Genomic DNA, 10,193 nt, shown 5'->3' on the forward strand with positions numbered 1-10,193 from the left:
ACCTCTTCTGGGTCTGAATCGACTCTTCGGCCGCTCACTGAAGTGGATAAGGTTTTCTAAAGGGTTCGTGCGAGAATAGAAATGTCTAAAGAATCCTAAGAGATTATTAAAACGTTTCACTGGGTGATCCATATCGAGTCCTGCTACAATTTCATAGTGTATACAAATTATATATAACTTAGATCTTATAGGCTTTCAAATATGTGATACTACTCTATATCCACATCCAAACAAGGAAAATGAAGTAGAGCGAAACCACACATTTTTAGCCTATGAGATCCATACTATATATAATCTTGGAAGTATACACTTTGTAATCATAGGTCTATCAATAAGGATCTTTTTTTTTTCACACAAGGTTATTTATGGTTCCTAAAATACCCCTATAGTATTTAAATTACTTTCTTGATTCTTATTTTCTGAACATGCTTCTGGGTTTATTGTGAATCTATTGGTATCATAAAATACTCCTATATTGTTATAAGCTCTATGTTTGGCTCTAGCATTCCTATTTGGTAAGTTTCAGACTTGTTGCAACACCACCATCACTCCCAAGCACACGTTAGTCGCATCTCGAATAAATATAGTTGATCAGGTTATATTTATTCCAGATTACGATTACATAACTACCCAGGTTTGATGGTAGTGGTCAACATCCAAAGACTTTTATTCTTGTTCTTTTTGTGATACTTTGTTCGGGTGTCTAGATTCTGGATGTTCTCATACTTTTGTAAAATATGGTTATATTTTAAAGTATAATTCTTGGTCAGAGTGTTTTATCCCAATGTATTTATAGGTTGTATATCTTTTATGATTAGATATACTGAGCTCACTATAAACAATGCTTTGATACCAATCTGTCATACCCCAAAACCGAGAACGACGGATGCGTTCTGGGGTGGAGGACGTCATGTCAATTATCACGACATATGCAGTATAGTAATCAAATTAAAACAACCATTATATTAATAGTAATATTTTTACATAGGTTACATTTAACAATAACATCAATGTAGATATATGAAATAACATAAGCTGGAGCTTGGTACTAGGATGACTTCGCAAAAACTCCCAGGGTGTACCTGTCTACGGATGACCTGAGAATACAAGTTATTTTGAAAGCGAGTATCATCATTTTTAGATGCTGGTGAGTTCATAAGTATTTAATGACATTGGTATAAATACATGTTTATCTTCAAAATAATCTCATAAAAGATGGTGGTTTAGAATCTACAGAGTGTTAGAATTTTTTCGAGAAAATCCTATATTTTATAAATAAAAGCAGTCTTCTACCAAGACCCAATTGTTTTGTGTTTAAACCGAGGAGTATATCTATAAAAAAGCAGTCTTCAACCAAGACCCGACTATTTTATGTTTAAGGAGTAATTTCCCCAAAAGGTACTATCATTATCAAAATATGGTTTTTACTTTAAAGGAACAGTGAGAAAAACCACAAGTAAAAATAACAAGGGAAAATAATATTTTACCTCAACAGTAAAACTGTTGGTTAAAAGTAATTAAAACCTAGACTCCAGGCGGGACGCCTCGCAAAGCTTAAGGTAAATAAATCATAGACTCCAGGAGGGTATTAAATGAACAATACGCCTGGAAAAGTCTAGAAGTAAATAAAACATAGACACCAGGAGGGTATTAAATGGACAATATGCCTGGAAAAGTCTAAGATAAAGGGTGAATGTGAACTAGTATATAACCATGCTGATTGACGATCGAATACCTGATGACCCTCCAGATCACACGTAGTATGGTGACATTATGTCACCCATGTGCCTTACTGGTTCGGACTGTAGCTAGCAGTCAGGATGTGGGAGTGTCTGTCCCGTATAGATCTATAAACATGATGTCCGCTCTCCCTCCAGGAGACTCTGGTTACACGCCGATCGCGCTAGGAAGCGTTGTATCGGGGGAATAGTACGTCACATTCTATTTAAAGTATTAAAACAATGGTATAGACTCGTGAATGAACTGACTCCTGTGGAATGCTTCATACTGAAAGAGTAAATAGAATCTCCTAACTATTCCTATAATAGTTACTAATGTTTCAGGTATATGAATAATGGAAGGATGCCTTTGCTACCCAAAGGAAATGAACTGGCTGATGGAATTTTTATGACTATATGTGTATACATGATATATAACTAATATTTAAACTACCTTCGGACGGATAACCGATACCCTAAAGCCACATCCAAACAAGGAAAAGGAATTAGGGTGAGCTAGCCTTCCTAAGTCCTTTAAACATTACTTATATAACTATACATATACAGGCATGCATTTAAAAATATCAAAGTATAAAGAGAAGTTGTGGTAAAACCTTTGGAAAATTGATAAATAAGAAATTTATGACTTGATGTCAGTTTATACAACAAACTTTGAAAACCTTGAGCTGGATAAAACAGTTTAACATGTAAAAGTCTATTTACTAGACAGTTATTAATCATATGTGATTTATCTAATAACGTTCTAGTTCAACTTGTATCCCCCCCCCCCTTATAAAAGCATTTAAATTCATTTAAAAGGTTGATTCAGGGGTATGAACTCACCTGAAGTGAAGGATTCAGATGAAACGTCGATATAGGATCGTTGGGTGTCGGATGGAGTTGGAAGAACAACGAATCCTAGTTAACATGTAATTACACATGTAGGAATACAATTAGCATATAACACACTTAATAGACATAGGGAAAACACTCTAAGGACATAAGAACACTTAGAATCAAGTGTTACTAATACATATGAAGTCCCCAAATGAGTCTAGGACCCTTAGGATGAGTGTAAGGCCACAAAACATGAAGTTTTGTGAGTGTGCGGCTGTGTGTGCGGTCAGGACATGCGTGCGGCCAGGAGTGTGCGGCTAGGCCTGTGTGCGGCTGTACACTCCCGAGAAGAGTGTCTAAATTGATTTTCCAAGTCTTTGTGATGATCCTAGGGTGATGTTTTGGCCATTTCTTGCTTGGAATAAGGATTATGATCAAATTGAGGCCAAAAGATGTGTGTGCAGTTACACATAGCGTGTGCGGACGTACACACATGAACATCATTCAAAATTATGAATTTTTGGATCTGGATCAACAGGAAAGCATGAAAGGTGTTGTATCTATGATCTAAGGATGAATGCTTACTTGTTTTTGCTGATTGGAGATGAAAACACGAAGGATTCTTGAAAGAGAATGTTCCAGACTTGATTGAGTGGGAGAAAAGGGTGTAATGTTGGCTAAGTGTTCAATATATAGGGTCGAGTGTGAGGCTGGAGGGTGTGTGCGGCTGGCTTGCCGCAAACGCGGGTGTGCAGCCGCACACACCTCCTTTGGTGTGTTTGGCCCGATTTCTTGATGCTACACACTTTGTAATCCATCCTTAGATTCATATCTAGGTTGTATTAAGCCTAGAGCACTCATATAGACCCAAAAATGTGTTAAAAGATAGCAGAAACGAGGGCGACAGCTGGCTGAATTGAATGGTTGTGTTTTACGAGCCAAGGATTTTTGGGTTGTCACAATGTCTCAGTCCATATGATATCTAAAATGGAGGAATATATGATCCCTTATCTAATTGACAAGTCACTGAAAAGGTCAGAGTTCAACAACGACTTTAAGAGTTATGATTGCTAGTTAGGTTTTGAAGTGATACTCAATAATAGTTTTAGACTTATCCAAGTGGGAGACTGTTGGATTAATGTCTAAGTCCATAACTACATTTGGTATGTACTTGACCCGACCCAACATGGTCCATTTGGGATGCACTTCACTGGCTCAATTTATATGGATAGTCTTTTCAGAATAGTATATTTATGATTAATATTAATATATTATAAGTCCTAATAAATTAATATGGAATCATATTATTTAATTAGTATTGATCAAGAATTAATTTAGAATTAATTAAGTAATCAAAAGGAACTAATTAAATATGGACTCTTATATATATATATATATATATATATATATATATATATATATATATATATATATATATATATATATATATATATATATATATATATATGGAATGGGCCAAGTTCATTTAGGTTGGGCTAAGCTATCATGGATAGTCCATGGAGATTTTAACCCATGGATCCTATGTAAATGAAAGGTCATGGGTATTAGGGTTTACCTGGATGTAACCCTAATCCTCCATAATATATGTAAAGGGGTCCTTGGCTAACAAAATGGACACTAGTGTATGGAAATAAGAGTGGGCCGATTTTAGTGTGCATACATATTCTCTCAAGTTCTTCCAAGGTGTTTTGGTGATTTGTGATTCCACTTGTGGATTCCACACTATTGGGGCTAAGCTCTTAAAGCTTGAAGACATCAAGCTACATCAAAAGGTATGTTATCTAACTAGAACTTTGTAGTATAGGTGCTTCATAATATGCTAGTTAGGATGAAACCTTAGAATATTTAATATTTGCATGTGTAATAGAGAAAACATAGATCCAAGGTTAATAGGGTTGCATGTACACCATAAAAGTGTTATAATGCTCAAAACCCATCACATAAATCCTAATTCCGAGTTGATTTTATTGTGTTAGCTTTTGCAAGCTATTTGAGTGTTCTTGGTGCTTTTAATGGAAGAAGGAGACTAGAGAAGAAAGAGTGGGTGCTAACAAGCTTATAGATCTAGAAAGCTTTCATTTTTGTGCATTATTTTCACTTCTAAAGTCTATACATTGGCAATATTTTGATTAGATCTTCATGGTTGGAGTTTTATGAACTATTCTCCTGAAGATTGAACCTTTATAAGTTTGGAGCACTCTAGGGAATTGTGGTCATCCTTTCATGCATTTTAGGGCCTATAGATTCATAAAAATGGTTTCTTGATCACTCCCTTTTGCTCATGCATGAGTAAAATAGCTTAGAGTGTGTTGGAAGTTAATGATTGTTGCATTGGGTCTTTCTTAGCCATGCAAAGGCTTAAAGCCAATTCCTTTATAGGTTAAGACATCTTGTAATTTTGAGATCTATGGTTAGGATAGTTGTCTTCAGGGATTATGACACAAAGTTGGTAAAAGTGGGAACAAACGTACTACACTCACCATACTCCTAGTCATGCCCCTCGTAGTTGGTTCTGACCCTGACGATATGATGTTCGAGTTGTCCCCTCATCATACTCGTTGGATAGTATACTTTTGACATTTGGTCAAGATTTAGGGTTTGGACCTTGAGAAGGGAAAAATAGTCTTTTTCCCCTTAGAAGATTTAATTGTGAGATTTGGACTCGCGAGTTAAGTTTTGGACATTAATTATTAATTAGAGTTAATTATTTTGTTGATTAGGCAAATTCTAGATCCGACAGTTCGGGTGTGAGGTTTACTTGTCGTCAGTATCAAGTAAGTGACATCACTTATTCTTACATGTGTGGTAGAATAGTTGTATCTGTATTGACCAACTAGGTCTAGATGTTATGATTATGTTATGTTGTTTATTTGTGACTGAGAGTGCTGAGAGTCTCTAGGGTTGCTGATAACCCCTAGGGCTTGAGGTTAGCCCACTGGGACTGCTGATAGTCCACATGGTTGCTGATAACCTATAGTTGCTTATTTATGTCATGTTGTATGTGATATCTTGGGGAACTTACTAAGCTTCGTGCTTATATTTTTTGAGTTATATGTGGTAGGTACTTCTGAGGACTGTGGGTACTTTGCTGGGAGATTTACTACTAGGATAGTTTTTGAAGTCTGATATATGTGATACTGGTTGTTTTGGATAATTATGTATATGATAACTTGTCCTTTGAAACCTTAACTTTGGTAAATTAAAATTGAAAATTTTGGGCTAAAATTTGAGGTGCTACACTTAGACATCCAAATAGTTGATGAAAGACCAATCCTGGAATAGGTACATGATATCCAGGTCTTATACATCAACATGAACATGTTTTTCATCTCTCAACTAAAGAACTTCCTGGTAGGTGCACTTATCGCAAAGTGTCCGACCCTACAAAGACTTCTCGAAGTGTATGATGCATAAGTCTTAGGAATACTAAGATGATTTGTTGAAGAATCTACAAATTAAAGAGAAAATACATAATAGAGAAAAAAGGAGTAAAGTCCAATAAAGTATGCACCACATGTTAGCTGAGTTTTGGTTAAAAGGTGGAGAATGGGTTCAAGAACAAAAAGGTGTTTACAACCCATAATGGGAGCTCAAGAATCCCAATCATCAACATAAGAAACCAACAATAACCACCAAAATAGAACCAACAAGTGTCACCAATCAATATGCATATAAGTGCTCTATGCAGAAATATGGTCATACACATGGATGCATAAATGTAGTTAATAAGATTAATACCATGGTGGCATACATGTGGTCTTAGAGGAGTCAAGATGATATACTCTCTTATATAGGTAATGGAAATATGAAGCAACTACGCACATTTGTGGAAGCAAGCCAACCTTCCAGGTATCTGATCATCTACAGGGATGGGGTATTGGTGGCATGTGTAGATGGTCACATAATCCTAGTTCGCAACATTACAACAATGTAATGTAACTTTAGAAATAGTCATACAGTTACTGTATGAGATATGTTGCAAGTTCATGGGATCTTGAAAGGACTCATGTCAATAAACAAGGTTGAAACTAATGAGTATAAGATGGTAATCAAGAATGGTCGTGTAGATTTCACAAGAAGCAATGTTTTTGTCTATCAAGAAATTAATATGCATTGAATATATTGGCTTCACATAAACAAAGGAGATGTAGATAAGGGATGCTTTTGGCATGCTTTTTGTTTCAGATACTGATTTCAGTGATATTAATAGAGGGGTTACTACTATTGATAGTGATATCACCGACGGTGATGATGTAATAGATTTTAAGGAGAAAGAAACTAATTTTTTAAAGTATATTTCTGAGCATATCACTTGTTTAATTTCTTTATGGCAACAACCTTTAGAATACAAAAACATTAAAAGTATTCAAAAAACACAAACTAAAAGTACAACAATTTTTTTATAAACGCGAAACCCGTATAAAATCCATGTTTGCAAAATAACATTTTCACCGTTAATTACATCATTACTAGAAGTAAATCATTTTGATTTGCAAACTAAAAGGAATACTCATATGAGGAGGTAAGAGATAGTTCATTGCATTATACGATGACTTGAGCCGTTATTTACATGTGTATTTGTTACGATCAAAACACAAACTTTTGATTTATTTAAACTGTATATGGTTTGATGGGTTTTGATTGCTAAAAATGATACTTTTCTTAAGAATTTCATCAGAAGGAATTTAAAAAAAAAAAAAAAAAAAAAAAAAAAAAAAAAAAAAAAAAAAAACTATTATTTTTAGACCATTTTAAACCAAAACACCAAGGATTGAATCACATGAGTTAGAAAGATTATATACAACCATAGTATGTTTAGTTGACAATCTTCGAAGACTTTGATCCCAATTGAAAATTAGGGAGGCGATGAAGATGGAAAAAGAGCACAAAAGAACTCCTCTATAATGTATCCACCAACATGTTTGAGTCCCAAAGAATGCTAGTTTTTCAGTTGTATTAAGTAATTATTAAGCCTTTAAGGAGGGTTTGGGAAGAAAGAAGAGAAGAAAGAACTTCAAATGAAAGCCTCATGCTTCTTATTTGTAGTTATACGTCATATATAAGACCCATACTATTGGCCCCTAGCCAAAAAATTCAACATGAAAGAATATGAATAATAACAATGACAATAAGGAATAATGAAACTAAAATATTACCGATTAAAAGGTTATAATAATCAAGAGGTAACCACAGAACAGACTATGATTACATATGCACTCTCGATCAACACCCCTTACATAAAAGGGTCTATATATATATATATATATATATATATATATATATATACTTTATATTATACTATATTATAAAGCATACATCTTAAAGTCTTAAATACAAATTTTTATACATAAAGTACAATGAAATAAAGCATCTCTTAAAAAAAATGTCTTAAAAACAAATTTTATTGCGTAATGTCCAACTCTAAAATTTACAGGGATACATGCTGTGTTTATTTTGCTTTGGATTGCCAGCATGGCAAAGAATTCAACCAATAAAAAAGAAGCAGGCTCTTCACAAGGATTGCTCTTTTGATCTGATGGATAGAAACATCCGACACATTTAAAAGGTTGATCAATGGATATTAAATAAGCATTAAACAAACACAAAACATTTACTATAAACATAAGACATTTACTCTACATAAGTGATAATATGTTGGAATCATATACAAATAAAAGGTCAGCAAGATTGCAACAATCTTCGAACTAGAAAATGAAGATCTTCAACAATCTTAGAACCAGAAAAAACACCTTGATCGCCCACATCAAAATTTGAGTTTATTATTTCATTGTTTTTTAAAGCTTATTTGACTGTGGTTTTATGTTTTTGGAACATTATTTGACACCAGTTTTTATGATAGCTCTAGATTTTTGCAACTATTTATGTGAAAACATGTTATTATGTTAAGTTTTGATTCTTAATGGTTACGGTTTCTTTTATGTTTTTGGGTTGTTTTGTTTTGGTGTTATGATTGGTATCTAAATGAACTCAACTGAAATTTGAAATCTTGTCATTTTTGTTGTTTTTTACTATACATGAAAAAATGATTCATTCAACTAAAGAAGCCAAAATAAAAATTCATTCACTTCTAATTTGCAGGTTTGATAAAAACTACTGATTTATATAAGCAAATCAAAGCTTCAATATAAAACTGAGTGGCGAAATATGTAACAAAAACGGGTTTTAGTGGTTAAATATTTGATTTGTAAAGAAAAATTTCAAAATCTGGGTGTTAGGGAACAAAAATAGAAAAAAAAAAAAAAAAAAAAAAAACATTTTGCTCTTTACCTGTTATGTAGCTTGACCTACCACCGGCAAACAAGCACCTAAAACCATCTGCCCTTACCATGAACCCTATACCACCACCGCTGCCTAAAACATTGCCACCACATCCAGCTAGAGCGAAAATCGAAATCGCCATCACCATCCTTCTATCATCCTTAAACCACCGCCGCTGCAACAACCGAGAACCTCCCCGTCAAACATCTCCTACCCCAAATCGATCACTAACAACTTCCGATATCCACCGGAAAACCTACTTGCACCTTCAATTTTCACTGCCACAATTTCACTCGACCATTTTACCCTTCAGAAGAACCACACTTTAAGGCCAACAAGTAACCCTTCCACTGTGAAGCACAACGTCCTTCTTAAACAACCCTTCATCTGCTAAACACCCAACAACATGTTACTTGACCTCCCATCAAATCTCTACCGGCTATATTACCGAGTCAAGAATCGAACCAAGAAAAAAAAAAAATGGAGAAAAAAAAGAGGCGTGTTCTAGCTTTTGTTTCTTCGGCTGTGAGAACACAAGTAGGGCTAGGTCACATGAATTATTAGATTTTAATGTGGGCTAAACAATTTAATTGGGCTAACTAAATCATTTAATTATTGTATTTTTAATTCGATTCTTTTGACTGTGTGTGCTTTCTAATCCATATTTAATTAATATATTAATGAATTTACAATTGTTTATCTTCGAAGATAGATTTTAAAATGGGTTTGTGTTTATAATGGTATAAATATAACAATTATATACATGTTCAATGAAAAATAACAAGAACCACAACTCCTACGGCTTTTACATATATATCACAACATTTTTACCTTTATTAAAATTTATAACAAATATATATAGATATCAAATAACTATTTTATATTTCCAATAACGTTTAATTTTAATTAAAAAGCCACTATTAGCAACCAAATATACTACATCGTCGACTATATTTATCTGCCCTTTTGAAGGCATTTAAAATGTTTTTTAGCAATGTAATTTCACTACAATATTTAACAATTTAGACATAATATAGATAAATAAATTAAATTATGATATTAAAGTTTTATACTATAAGACAATAATCAAATAGAGACGCGTAGAAAATTAGAAATTATATATATGCATGAGCATGTTAAATGGAATGCAATATTTACGGTCACAATTTATTTTAAAATTTTAATTTTATAATATTTAAATCAATAGATATATTTATTAAAATTATAAAAATATATAACAATGTAATAAAAATAAACCTATGGATATGCTTATGAATTTAAACACAAAAAACAATGTATTTATATTTTTAACCTAAAACAAAAACAGTATTGCAAGTT

At 33.4% G+C, this 10,193-nt stretch overlaps 1 long non-coding RNA gene across 1 annotated transcript; it reads right to left on the reverse strand.

Annotated features, from left to right (window-relative positions):
- Window positions 1–7,712: 7,712 nt before the first annotated feature.
- LOC145043311 (uncharacterized) lies at window positions 7,713–9,459 on the reverse strand. The gene is made up of 2 exons (XR_013680950.1): window positions 8,865–9,459; window positions 7,713–8,109 (listed from the first exon to the last, which is right to left on the reverse strand). It is a non-coding gene; the product is annotated as an uncharacterized LOC145043311 (long non-coding RNA).
- Window positions 9,460–10,193: the final 734 nt, after the last annotated feature.

Source organism: Lactuca saligna, chromosome 4, assembly GCF_052625555.1.
Source record: "Lactuca saligna cultivar CGN05327 chromosome 4, ASM5262555v1, whole genome shotgun sequence".
NCBI lineage: Eukaryota > Viridiplantae > Streptophyta > Magnoliopsida > Asterales > Asteraceae > Lactuca > Lactuca saligna.